This window comes from Bos grunniens, chromosome 13 (assembly GCF_055505025.1).
Source record: "Bos grunniens cultivar Pamir isolate PY7600 chromosome 13, Bosgru_T2T1.0, whole genome shotgun sequence".
NCBI classification, from domain to species: domain Eukaryota; kingdom Metazoa; phylum Chordata; class Mammalia; order Artiodactyla; family Bovidae; genus Bos; species Bos grunniens.
Genome location: NC_141177.1, coordinates 29,984,428 through 29,998,869, shown reverse-complemented (window position 1 = coordinate 29,998,869; position 14,442 = coordinate 29,984,428). Strand labels below are relative to the sequence as shown.

The window sequence follows — 14,442 nt, the reverse complement described above, 5'->3', positions numbered from 1 at the left end:
CCTTGAGATACCCAACCCACTCTGCCCGAGTCTTCAGCCTTGGGCAAATTGGTAGAACTTCAAGCCAAGAAACAAAAAATAAAAACAAAGGGACATTTTAAATCTCAAGTGGAAAACTACGTGATATCTGTCTATCCGGATTTATATATGTCTCAGCGTGTGTCTTTGTCTTTGGATACTACTGCTAAGGTTAATTTGTAGACAAGCTCTAATTTAATTGACCTAAAGAAAGTAAGCACTTGCAAATCAAACAATTCTAAATTCAAGAGAAATTAAACTAAATGAATTTCAGGTTCACATGAACTGGGAAATAATCAGTATTAAATTAATACCTGGTATTAATGCTTGTCTGTTAATCTAATTAATATAGACATGTCTTAAGGTTCATCAACATTGAGTAATACTTTTATTGTGCTTAGGTTTAATGTAGACTAAATATGATCTTATTGTATCTGTTACAAATTTGTCAGCAAAGGAAGTAACTCAGTGTGAAGCAACTTTTAAAGAAAGAAAATGTAAATGAGATAAGAACTTTGGGTGATTTTTGTTTCCCAATCTACAGAGTGCTGGCATAAAGGACAGTTCATGTTTGCTTAAGGAAAGTAAGATGTATGTTTTTAATAAAGAGGTATAAGAAATGGAGTTACATTTTATTAAGGGCAAAGGAAGTAAGTCTCACAGGTGGCTGTCTCTGAATGGACAAAGTGGTGGATACAGAAACTGAAAAAAAAAAGTTTGTGGAATGTGGACCCCGAGAAAAGTTTTCTAATATATTGAACTGCCTTTGAATATTTTTATTGCAAATAACTACTATTTCACTGTGAATATAAGCTTGTAACAGACTGGAATTTGGTTTTCTCTCTTTGTTAAGAGAACAAAATTTTCTTGGAATGCAGCTTTTGATAATAGACTATGTGAATTTCTTTGCCTTTAAGTGATTTCTATTTGTTTTTTTAAATCTTTTGTTTGGTAAAATAAATATCATTTCATAATGATCTATGAATACTATGGCACAGATAAAACTCATTCTGCTTCTACAAACATTAACCCCTCTTTGTCAGTCTTTTGCTATCCTGATATCCTTGAAACATGGCCACAGTCTGTTCCTAAATCAGGGAATTTAGAATCAATAAAAAATGGCTGTGATTAAATAGTCAGGGCTATTGTTGTAGCCACACGTTCTGGGAAACAAACTCACTCAGAAGGACAATGCAGATACTGGAGTGCAGTTTATTACACAGGCAGGGCCAAGGCAGAGTCTCCTCTTAGCCAAGGACCCCGACCAGCATTTGTGAAAATCTTTTATACCCCATGTGTACGTGTCTGAACCCACCACTCCAAATTCCTTGAGACTTACATAAACCAAGGAAAATACAATCCCAATAACCCCATCATTCACGTGCTATGTGCTCATGTGCTCAGTCAAACAGTTAGCCAATAATCAATAAACCCGAGGTTACACTCCGATTGACACAGAAAAATTTATTGCCTGTCTGGAGGAAGGTGTGATTAATGTACGTTTTCTCTTAGGCGATGAGTAACTTAGATACGATCTTCAAGGTTCCCCTGTCTGGAGGGGGTCTTATCCTTCCTTCTGTCGTTGTTTTCATAGGCACTAAACACAGAGTTCAGAGTCCATTGGAAAGGTGGCTGAGCATGATCAGCATGAACAGGCCTAAGATGGAGTCCAGGCCCTATGAATTCCTTCTTCACTATCGGAAATCCAAGAAAGTTATTTGGCTTTCCCTAGCTCCCTGACAAACTTCATTTTTTTATTTGATGAAATAAAGCCTTTCCTGACTTCAGGATGTCATAAAAGAAAACATGTTAATAACTATTTGTGATACATCAGCAGAGTGGAGGCATTTTTGCCTTTAAGCCATGAAGTTATTCTTTAGAGCTGACACCCATGGGGGAGTTTACTCTGTGCCCTGCTGGGTGGAAGAACCACAGGCTTAGGTTGCAGATAGATCCAGATTCAAATCCTGTCTCCAAGTTACTGTGTGGCCTTGGGAAACTTACCTAAGCTCTCTGAGTCTCAGTTTTCTTAACTGCTGAGTGTAAGAAGTAACAACTATCACGAAGAATTATGAGGGTTTGCTGAGATATGTTACGGAGTCCAAGTTCATACCACTCACTGCATGTTGTTCAGTCACTAAGTTGTATCTGACTCTTGTGACCCCATGGACTGCAGCACACCCAGGTTCCTCTGTCTTCTACTATCTCCCAGAGTTATCTCAAGTTCATATCTGTTGAGTTGGTGATGCTATTCAACCATATCATTTCTCATCCTTCCCTGTCGGAATGGCAGGCCAATAAATAGATGAGTACTGGGGCAAGGAATAGCAACTTTATTCAGAAAGCCAGCAGATCAAGGAGAGGGCAGACTCCTATCCCAAAGAACTATCTTGTCTGAATTAGAATTCAGACTTCTTTTATACTCAGAGGGGAGGCGCTAAAGTTGAAAATTTCCGGGTTCCAGTTACCTCCTATGTGTGTGCGTATGTTAGTTGCTCATTTGTGTCCGACTTTTGCAACCCCGTGGACTGTAGCCTGCCAGGCTCCTCTGTCCATGGAGTTCTCCACGCAAGAATACTGCAGTGGGTAGTCATTTGGGCTGTGTTAATTTCTTCCTTCCGGCAGCTATTCACAAGTAGGCCTGGTCAAGATGTTTCCTATGAGTTAAACAAAGGTATTTTAGCTTAATGCTCATTCCTTTGGAGGCAGGGTTCCCAGAGATGTGCCATTATGCATAATTTAAGCTTACAGACCATATCCCTTTAATGATTAACTTGTAATAGAATACAAAGATTCTTCCTGTTACAGGTATTACACTTAAAGCTTCCAGTCCAGTGTCCCCAGCTTTCCTTTTACCTTTCCCTCTTTTCTTTAAGGTCATCAGCTCTTGCTGAATTCCTAGTCTTCTGCTCTGTTATTGTCTGGTAACAGGAAATGTATGTTACAAAAGCATCTCCTTCCTATGCTCCACAGGGGCCTTGGAAAAGATGGTCAGGCAGAGGAGTTCTGAGTTTTCTCCTGCTGAATAAGAGTCTGCCTTTGTTCTGCTGGTCCTTTATTAATTTCAACAATTTCTATCGAATGCCTGTTCTAGACCAGGCTCTTTACCAGGCTCTGGGCTACAGTGGGAACAGGGCACCCAGGTTGATTCTTGGAGGTGTGTCAGCTAGGGTTCCTGTTCGCTGGGCTGGGTATCTTCCATTTCCCCTCCAGATCCATCTTCATCTCTCTGTCTGTTCTGAAAGGCTGACCACATCACAGGCTCCCTTGCTGTCTGGCATCTTATTGGACTCAGCTGTTGGCCCACTGGGGAGAGTTCAGAGACAGGGAGATGAGTGAGGTTGGAGGTTTGGATTCTTCTGGACTGCCTCCCACCCCCCAGAAAGCCACAGCTCCTTATAAATCATCTTTCTCTAATTTCTGCACTTTTAACCATTTGAGCCTCATCTCCTCTTGGGTTTAGGGTCTTGAGTTACTGCACCATCCCCTGTGCTTTCTTCACATCTACACTTTTGAATAAAACCTTTTCAAGTACCTCCCATTGATATTTGAGTCATCGTGATTTGAGAAGTCCCTCTGTTTTCTGCTGGAGTCTGACTCAGTTGCAAATAATAAACATCCACGCTGGCTCTGATGTACATTAAGAAAGGAGAATTGCTCACATTCAAAACATTCACTGAATTTCTATTCTGTGTGAAATTCATGGTGGTATCTATTGAGAGTTGAATTGTAGTTAAAGGTTTCTCCATGTTGATTACATTCAAAAGAATTTTTTCCAATATAAAGTCTCTGATATACCATGAGGTGTATAACTTTTTTTTTTGAAAAAGGTTGTCCATGGTGATTACATTCATAAGGTTTCTGCCCTGTATGAATGCTATGACACTCATGAGATGTGACTTCTGGCTCTAGGCTTCTCACTTTGATGGTGTTCACAGGACTTCTCATTCTGGTATGGATCCTTGTTTGGTTAAGAGGTGAGCTATCATTGATTCCTCCCCAACCCCAGATTCATTACGTTCAGAGCAGATGTCTTCACAGGGAATTCCAAGGTGTATGATGAAGTTTGAATTTTGACTGGAAGCTCTCACTCAGTGGGTATATTCAGGGTTTTAATCCAACATGAATGAACCAGGACAGAACCATCTTTCATCTTTGTTACAAGCAGATGACTTCATCCACGTATAATTTGCCTCATGATCCACCACATCTAGATTATGATTCAAATTCATTCTAAGTGCATCACATTGATGGGGGATTTATTTTTTAGAGAAGTAAGTATGGAGGTTAAACCAACAGGTGCATGCGTGTGTGCTCAGTCACTTCAGTTGTGTCTGACTCTTTACAACCCTATATGCCAGAGTCCAGCTCCAGCAGCCAGGGATTCAACCTGAAGGGGTAAGCGGTGTCGGCGAGAGAGAAACTGAGGCAGCCTCTCAGTTTTCTTGGACTGCCTGTTTATTTCAAGCTTATGATTCTCTTTTATACTTTTACAAAAGCATTAGGTCAGAGGTTTGATATTTTAGTTCCCATGGACCTAGATTTATTTTTCTCCAAAAATCATTGTTGCCCCTCAAAAGGAGTTCCTTCCTCAGTGATTCCCTTATCTACTTTTTCTCATGTGTCCTTGTGAATACACTGTAACTCATGCCAGTGTCTGGGCTGCATACCACATTCCTCAGTTTAATTCTTGTCTTTCTAAGTCCTGTTTGCCCCTAGTATCCTAAGCTCACTATTTCTTAGAAGGGGCTTCTACCTAATAATATCTCTAAAGTCCCTAATTTCTATAAGCTATAGTAGAATATGCTAACACTACAGCAATCCTTAAATCTTTAGCTTCTAACTATTTTAATTATTCCTAAGCCCTAAATTCAGCAAACTCCTTTGCCACAAACTTTTCTCACAAATGGGCTTCAGATAGCAATCCCTCCCATAGCCTCAAGCTGCGGCCTGTGTGCTCACCCTGGAACACTTTTTTGTAAAAGTCCTTGAACAAATGTCAGTGATTAACTTTATGGATAATTCTTTGAGCACAGCTGCAGAAGGCTTTATGCCTTCTCATGCTCCTCTCAAAAACAATAAGCACCTTAATATTCTCTTCAGTCAACTCAGCCGAGGAAAGGGAAAAACAAGTCAGAATCACAAAGCCTAACTCCTTCATTCCGGGTCCGTGCCTACAGAACAAAGGGAGAGGGTTTAGGGCCGTGCCTCTATTTTGTCAGTAATGCCTAACGCGGCTCCCAACACCTATGGACTGTAGCCTTCCAGGCTCCTCAGTCCATGGGATTCTCCAGGCAAGAATACTGGAATGGATTACTATGCCCCTCTTCAGGGGATCTTCCCAACCCAGGAATTGAACCTGCATCTCTTGCATTGCAGGCAGATTCTTTACTAACTGAGCCACCAGGGAAGCCCTCACACCAACATGTTTTCCAACATTCTCACCTTGGTCTGGATTTTCCTGTAAGAGAACATTTCTGGGGTGGAAAGCTCACCTGTTCTATTGTCAGTCTGTCAAGTCATCATCTTTTCAAAAAAAGTCATAAGCTGTTCTTTATGAGTCTTTCAATGTTATGAAGGAATAGACACATCTTCATAAACGTTTTACCAGAAGGTGGGCTCCTTAGTTTTGCCATAAGGTGAGCTCTTTATATTACAGAAATCTCACATGCAAATCTTTTCCCTCTCAGGTTCTGGGAGGGAACCTGCCAGTTAGCACCTACCTCACATTTCTCAGTCCTTTGTCCATAGCTCTCCTCCTTGTTTCAACTTACAGATCACATCTGGTTTGCTGTTTTTTTGTTTGTTTGTTTTTTGGATGAGCCACTTGACTTGCAGGATGTTAGTTCCCCCGACCAGGGATCGAACCTGTGCCCCTGCATGGAGTTCTAACCACTGGATCACCAGGAAAGTCCTTGGTTTGCTATCTTGGTGCTCAGTGGAGAGTAGGGTCTATAAGTCCCCAGCATCGTGCCCCTGTGGTCAGCCATCTGTCAGTCCCTGCTGCCCCAGGTAAAATTCATGGCCACTTCTGTAAATGTTGCCAATGCCTTCTATTTGGTCCTTTCAAAGTCTTCTTGGGAAAAATCAGAGAAGGTGGATTATTTTGCAATTTATTTATTTTTGCTTATCTTGTAGTTCTTTCTGTGTTAGTTCACATTTCTTATTAATGACTATGGGCATTTCATAGCATTGATATGTCATAATTTATTCAAGCACTTGCTGTGGTATCTCAATCACTTCATAATAAAAAACAATCATTTTATAATAAAAATAATCTGTTAAGGATTTTAAAGTTTAAGCCATTTCCAAAGGAAAAGCTAGCATTTGTTTTTAAAAAAAGAAAATTACTAATCCTCAAAGTCTAAAACGTTTAAGAATAGATTTTGATAAGATGGACATACCTCTTTAATGGAAAAATCCAAACTTCTGAAAATCTAAAATTTCTTTTTCTGAAAAGAAAAAGACCAAAGTCTGTCTGAGTGTACATTTCTATGACTGGATAATAATTAGATGCTCAGTACACCAAAAACTTAACTAATGAAATTAAATGGGACAAGACATGATTGTTGCTGTCTGGGGAAAAAATTCCGGTAATTATTCATTCTCCACCCAAACAAAAGGTCAGGCTGTCCTACACTGTGAAGCCATCACATGGGCCATTAGCTTAACATTAAGCCAGAGAAGTTCTGCCTTCAGTGTTTTGATCCATTTCAAAAGCTACTCTGAGCACCTGGCACCTTCTTCTGCCACGTCCTGTACACACTATGCAGGGAATGGACCTCAGGAGCGTACAAACCAATGGAGCAAGTGAGCCCTTTATGAGTAAAGATGCGAAATCTGAAACACATGGTCCTTTTATCACTTGGAATCTGCAGCTTCCGCCTCTTGTCAGGTGCCTGAAAAGCTGCCTGAAGCAAAACTTGCCAACTGAAAGCGTTCTTGGAGATGGGTTTAAGTGAAACTGGTCCTCTGTCCCTGACACCAATGAAAGTGTAGGTGCTCCAGTATCTTCTGGGGGTGCTTTAGACTCTCGCTCATCCAGGTGGCTGGGTCGTTGGGCAGTGCACCTGGGACGGTGTGCATCACACCCTATTTACACGTCTATTCTTTTTGCAGGCTTCCCGTTTTCAACAACTTTGTTGTTGTTTAGTCACTAAGTCATGTCCGACTCTTTGCAACCCCATGGACTGTAGCCCACCAGGCTTCTCTGTCCATGGAATTTCCCAGGCAAGAATACTGGAGTGGATTGCCATTTCCCTCTCCAGGGGATCTTCCCCACCCAAGGACTGAACCCACATCTCTTGCATTGGCAGGCAGATTCTTTACTGCTGAGCCATCAGGGAAACCAGTTTTAACAATTTTATCTAGATAAAATCTACATACCATAAAATTCACCCATTCTAAGTGGGTCACTGAGTTTTAGTCATTTTGCTGAGTTGTGCAATGAGCTGTTTTTACTTGTAACAGATACGTGGGTTTTCTCCCCACACCAATCAGTTCTCCCACTTACTAGAAACCAATCAGTTCAGTCGCTTAGTCGTGTCGGCGGACTCTTTGCGACTCCATGGACTGCAGCACACCAGGCCTCCCTGTCCATCACCAACTCCGGAGTTTACTCAAAGTCACGTCCATTGAGTCGGTGATGCCATCCAACCATTTCATTCTCTGTCGTCCCCTTCCCCTCCTGCCTTCAATCTTTCCCAGCATCAGAGTCTTTTCAAATGAGTCAGTTCTTCACATCAGCTGGCCAAAGTATTGGAGTTTCAGCTTCAGCGTCAGTCCTTCCAATGAATATTCAGGACTGATTTCCTTTAGGATGGACTGGTTGGATCTCCTTGCAGTCCAAGGGACTCTCAAGAGTCTTCTCCAGCACCACAGTTCAAAAGCATCAATCCTTCGGCGCTCAGCGCCAATAGGGTGTCCTGCAAATCAATTCAATTTGTAGTTTGGCGCCTCGCCCGGCCCGCTGGGCCACTGCTGACCTACCCCGGCTCCTAGCGCCACGCCCGCCGGGCCAGCCCCGCCTCCCCGCACCCCCGCGCGCCCCGGGCCCTCCCCACGCCTCCTCCAGCCGCACGCGCCCGCCCTCCCTCGCTTCCCAGCTGGGCCTGCCTGCCTGCCTGCTATGCAGGCGGCGGCGCGCTCCAGCCGCCCCAATGCCGGAGCCAGGCCCTAGAATGAACGGCTTTTCGCTGGGCTAGCTGTGCTGGCTCTTCTGCTGCCCGCCCTGCCCGAGCCCCATCGCCGCCAAGCTGGCCTTCCTGCCGCCCGAGCAGAGCGGCCCCGGCACTCCCGCTCCCGCCTCGGCCGCTTCCACTCCTCCACCTCCGCCGCTGGCAGCAGTTCGAGGAGGAGGGCGCGGGGCCCGGCGCGTGCAGCCTGCACCTGAGCAAGCGAGCCGACTGCTCGCAGCGCTAGCTGGAAGCGGTCGAGGTCTTCTCGTGCACCGCCGGGAACAACCAGCTAAGCTGCATGTTCGTGCGCTGCGCGCTCTCCAGCCACTACACGCTGCTCTTCTCGCACGGCAACGCCGTGGACCTGAGCCAGATGTGCAACTTCTACATCGGTCTGGGCTCGTGCATCAACTGCAACATCTCCTACTACCTACTCCGGCTACGGCGTCAGCTCCGTCAAGCCCCCCGAAGAAGAACCTTTATGCCGACATCGACGCCACGTGGCAGGCGCTGCGCACCCGGAAAAATCTGCATCATTGAAATGCACAAAACTTAGCTGTCTGCCTCCCAGCAACATCTTCTTGCTGTCTTTATCAGCCTGTGATGAGCTAGCTGCAGACACTAGCTTTTCCTGGTGTGCTCTGGTATCTTACTATCTTTGGAGCATGGATTGCCATATACGGCGTTAAGTCCCGAGAACGTCATCTTGTACGGCCAGAGCGTTGGGACGGCCCCCACGGTAGACCTGGCCTCCAGGTACGAGTATGCTGCCGTGATTCTCCATTCGCCTCTGCATGGCGTGTGGCTTTTCCTGACGGCAGGAAAACGTACTGCTTTGACGCGTTCCCCAGCATTGAAAAGATCTCCAAAGTCACCTCTCCCGTGTTAGTTATTCACGGCACAGAGGACGAGGTCATTGACTTCTCCCACCGCCTGGCCATGTACGAGCTCTGTCCCCAGGCCGTGGAGCCGCCCGGGGTCGAACGGGCCGGGCATAGTGACATAGAGCTTTACGCACAGTACCTAGGGAGACTAAAACTTCATTTCTCACAAACTTCCCAATTCCTGAAGACGACGACTTGACATTACCTCATTGACTGTAAGCACGAGTCCTCCGTGTTACATATACTTTCACTGGACGGCGGTCATGGCATGATCACCACAAGGAAGCACCCAGCTTTTCCGGCATCCTCATCAGACAGCCGAGGACTTCTCGGTCTTTCGTATCCAGAGAGTCTACCGACTCACACATCATGTTAAACGGAATAGTTGTAACTTCCAGCTTCATTGCCTTGCAGGGCGGGAATGAGAGCTGAGTGGGGGGACCACTTTCTCATGCTGTAAGAAAGGATGCTCACACCCCTTTCTCCACCTTAGCCGTCATGTAGAATTCATTTATGCAGGACTCAACCTCTCTCCTTGGTGGCTCTCCCTGGTGGCTCAGAGGAGAAAGCATCTGCCTGCAATGCAAGAAACCCGGGTTCGATCCCTGGGTTGGGAAGATCCCCTGGAGAAGGAAATGGCAACCCACTTCAGTATTCTTGCCTGGAGAATCCCATGGACAGAGGAGCCTGGCGGGCTACAGTCCACGGGGTCGCAAAGAGTCGAACACAACTGAGCAACTTCACTTTTTCGCTTTCAACCTCTCGCCTCCCGTGTTCTCAGTATTTGACCTGCAGCTCTCTTTCAGCCACTGGATTCATGGGTTCAGTCTATTTGTGAAGCTGTGATTAGTTTAACTGGAAACCATTGTGATGAAAATTCCTTCATTTTTATTGACATGCCAATCTTTTCCCCCAAACAAATCAATTAAAGGGTAATTTACTGGAACTATGGTGATTGGCCATGGTTCTTTCAGCCACTGGATCCATGGGTTCACGGGGTCACAAAGAGTCGGACACGACTGAGCGACTTCACTTTTTCACTTTCAACCTCTCGCCTCCCGTGTTCTCAGTATTTGACCTGCAGCTGTCTTTCAGCCACTGGATTAATGGGTTCAGTCTATTTGTGAAGCTGTGATTAGTTTAACTGGAAACCATTGTGATGAAAATTCCTTCATTTTTATTGACATGCCAATCTTCCCCCAAACAAATCAATTAAAGGGTAATTTACTGGAACTATGGTGATTGGCTTCATCAACTGGAACCATATAAATATAACTGGAATATTCTTAAACAAAATGAAACTTTTTTAAAGTGTGAGTTTAATACACTAGTCCACAGTTTTAATATTTGGATTGTCTGGTTGGTTTAACAAAGAACCTAGCCAACTTTCCTCTTTTGTAGGCTTTTTTAAAGTACTGTACATATTTGCAATCACATTGTGCATAGATTCCTATTGAGTAATTTTCTTCTGTCAGGCCACAGAATCTGTGACTGCAGATTCCTTGTTTGTAATGTAAGTGATTGAATACATTTTGTTAATATGTTTTTATTCCTGTGTTTTGCTGTTAAATTTTTTATAACATTTCCAAGACAAAAAAAAATGACAAGTTTATGCTTTGAAAAATTTATGTAATTAAAATTTCACAAAACTAATCTTTTTAATTTAGGAGTTATTTGGGTTTTGACACTGGGGTTGCACCACCAGAAATGTAAGATGCTTAAAATTGTTACACTACTTCTGTTGGTTGGGGATTTGGGTTTGAGAGTTCTTCGGTTTTATTTAAAAACCTTTTTTTTTCCCCCCAAATTTAAAAGCCTTAAATGTACTGTAAGCCTCCGATTGTTGTACAGCTGGGTTGCGGGTGACTGCCTGTTTGTGTGGTGTTGCCTGGATGCAACACAGTGGTTGGTCATGGAATAAAGGATACATGGATCTGAAATAAAAAAAAAAAAATTTGTAAGAGTTTGTGCAGACCCCACAGATGCCAGGGCTCAGCCCCACAGACAGTCCTCATGTCAGACATCAGTCTCAAATCTCAGGTTGTCACTTGTACTTCTCACTGACAAGCTATACTTTGGGACTTCCAGAGAACACAGGAAAATACTTACTATGACTGGTTTATGGTAAAGGGTGCAACTCAGGAGCGATCATGTGGGCATAGGGGCAAGGTATGCAGGAGGGGTGCTGAGTTCCCAACCTCTCTCTGGGCATGTCACTCTCTCAACATCTTGGTGTTTTCACCAGTCTGGAAGCTCCCTGAGCCTTGACATTTGGGGTTTTATGGAGCATCCATTACGTAGTTCTGATCGAGTAAATCAATAGCCAGTACTAACTCACTGTTAGCTCCTCTGTCCTCTCTGGAGGTCAGCACAACCCTCTAGTCATGCTTACTAGCCTCCTTCATAAAGCCATCTAGGGGCCCCCAACATGAGTCATTTGGCTACTAGACTCCTTCCTGAAGCCATGTAGACCTCTCATCACCCCAGAGACTCCAAGGATTTTAGGAATCATGTCCCAGGAACCAGGGATGAAGACCAAATATTGATTTCTTATATCATATCCAATAACACCACAATCCAGTGTTAGGGTATTTCTGTCACCCCAGTGAGATCTCTTGTGTCTTTTACAGTTAATCCTCATCCCTAGCTCCAGCTCCAGGTAACCATGGATCTACTTTCCATCTCTATGAATTTTCCTTTTCTGGATATTTTTGTATTAATGGAGTAATACAAAATCTCATGTTTTGTGTCTGGCTTCTTTCACTTGGTATACTATTTTTGAGGTCATCCATGTTATAAATGTAGTTCATCCCTTATTATGGCTAATATTTCATTGTGTGAATGGGCTGCATTTTTGTTTATCCCTCTATTAGTTGATGGACATTTGGGTTTTTCCACTTTTTGTTGTTGTTCAGTCCCCCAGTCAATGTCCAACTCTTTGTGACCCTATGGACTGCAGCAAGCCAGGCCTCTCTGTGCCTCACCATCTCCCAAAGTTTGCCCAAGTTCATGTCCATTACATCGGTGATGCCATCCAGCCACCTCTTCCTCTGATGCCCTTTTCTCCTTCTGCCCTTGATCTTTCCCAGCATCAGGGACTTATCCAGTGAATCAGCTATTCGAATCATATGATCAAAATACTAGAGTTTCAGGTCCAGCATCAGTTCTTCCAGAGAGTATTCACAGTTGACTGAATCCAGAGACTGACTGGTTTGAGCTCCTTGCTGTCCAAGGGACTCTCCAGCACCACAGTTTGAAGGCGTCAATTCTTTGGCACTCTGCCTTCTTTATGGTCCAGCTTTCACAACCGTACATGACCACTGGGAAGACCATAGCTTGACTATACAGACCTTTGTCAGCAGAGTAATGTCACTGCTTTTCAACACACTGTCTAGGTTTGTTATAGCTTTCCTACAAAGAGGCAAATGTCTTCTGATTTCATGACTACAGTCACCATCTGCAGTGATTTTAGAGCCCAAGAAGAGAAAACCTGTCATTACTTCTACTTTCCCCCCTCTATTTGCCATGAAGTAATGAGACTGGATGCCATGATATTAGTTGTTTTTTTTTTAATATTTAGTTTTAAGCCAGCTCTTTCACTCTCCTCCTTCACCTTCATCAAGAAGCTCTTTAGTTCCTCTTCGCTTTCTGCCATTAGAGTGATATCATACACATAACTGAGGTTGTTGATGTTTCTCCTGCCTACCTTTATTCTAGCTTATAACTCATTCAGCCCAGCATTTCTCATGATGTACTCAGCATATAGATTAAACAAACAGGGTGACAACAGACAGCCCTGTTATACTCCTTTCTCAATCTTGAAGCAATTAGTTGTTCCATACAGGATTCTAATTGGTTCTTTTCCACTTTTGGGCTACACTAAACAAGGCTGCTAGAATATTTACATGAATAATATTTATTTTTAATAATAATAATCTGTACAGAGGAGAAAAGTTTCAAATGAAAGTGATATTTAGGTCATGATTCTTTGTTTTTTTTTAATTATTTTAATTGGAGAATGTTGTGGTCCTTTAATGGACCGGAACCTGGTGGTCCGGAGTTGACGGTAAGAAAGCAAAAGAGAGAAAGAGGCTAATATTCCCTGGGTTATGCACAGAACCAATAAAGCCCTAGGACAGGGCTTGTACCACTCACGTAGGCACAGGGTGTCCTCTTGAAGAGGTCTTGAAAGCCCGGGCAGGAAAGTGAGCTCAGCAGGCTTCCACGCTCCAGAGAATTAGCCAGAGGGTGAGAGAGAGAGACAAAGAGAGAAAGAATGACACAGGGACCCAAGTCTCTGGTGGAGCCAGGGCACTTTAATGATCTTTCAGTATGTATATATAGGCTGTTGTACAAGGAATTTCTTTTGACAATGATAGAGATCAGAAAACCAAATGTACAGCAACTGCTACCAAGGAATTAACAATGGTCATAAGGTCAGAAGACAATCCATACCTCAGGAAAGAGGGTCATGGCTAGGCAGTTTTGTCATAAGGAGAAGTTTACTGAAGGAAATCCATGCATGCATTCCATCCCATGACCTCAGTCCTGGGAGCAGCGTGCAGCTCCACTCATTCCTGTTACCAGGAACTGATAAGGAACAGAGGATTTGTGAGAGACAGATAACAGCACACAGGAATCCTCCTGTTAAACGTTCCCTGACAGGAGAATCATTACTTTACAATATTGTGACAGTTTTTGCAATATATCAGCATGAATCAGCCACAGGTATATATGTGTCCCCCCTATCCTGAGCCCCCCTCTCGCTTCCTTCCCTACCCTATCCCTCTGGGTTGTCCCTGAGTGCTGACTTGGCTTGCTCTGCTTGATGTGTCAGTTCACACTACTGTTTTAAGTGTTAAGATGCTATTTACATATATTTCTGTCTGATTCATAATACTCATCCACTCCGTTAGTTCTTAGGAGGGCCATGGCCCAGAAAATTCAAAGCTGCCCCCTCTTGGTAATACGAAACCAAAGACAAGACTAGGGATAAGAGACAAGCAATTCAGCAAATTAGCTTATGCAAGCCCTGAATGTTAGAAGCAAAGGACTAGAAAAAGCAAACTGTAGGTTGGCCTGATACAAAATGAAGTCTCTTTTCTGGCATGTATATTTGTGTTTTTGCATAAGGTCTTTTAAGGATATTTGAGAAGTTTAGAATGAATGTGCTAAGAGTCACTTGAAAATGTGTTGCTGTTGTTTAGTCACTAAGTCATGTCAGACTCTTTTGTGACCCCATCAACTGTAGCCCACCAGGCTCCTCTGTCCATGGGATTTCCCAAGCAACAATACTGGAGAAGGGCCATTTCCTTCTCCAGGGGACCTTCTGGACCCAGGGATTGAACCTGTGTCTCCTACAT

The 14,442-nt window shown here is 43.7% G+C and overlaps 1 long non-coding RNA gene and 1 pseudogene across 1 annotated transcript; one reads left to right on the top strand and one right to left on the bottom strand.

The window, feature by feature from the left end:
• Positions 1–1,459: 1,459 nt before the first annotated feature.
• LOC147360638 (uncharacterized) lies at positions 1,460–7,976 on the bottom strand. The gene is made up of 3 exons (XR_015139306.1): positions 7,532–7,976; positions 6,423–6,470; positions 1,460–2,675 (listed from the first exon to the last, which is right to left on the bottom strand). It is a non-coding gene; the product is annotated as an uncharacterized LOC147360638 (long non-coding RNA).
• Positions 7,977–8,039: 63 nt separating this feature from the next.
• On the top strand, positions 8,040–9,398 carry LOC147360637 (alpha/beta hydrolase domain-containing protein 17C-like; annotated as a pseudogene).
• Positions 9,399–14,442: the final 5,044 nt, after the last annotated feature.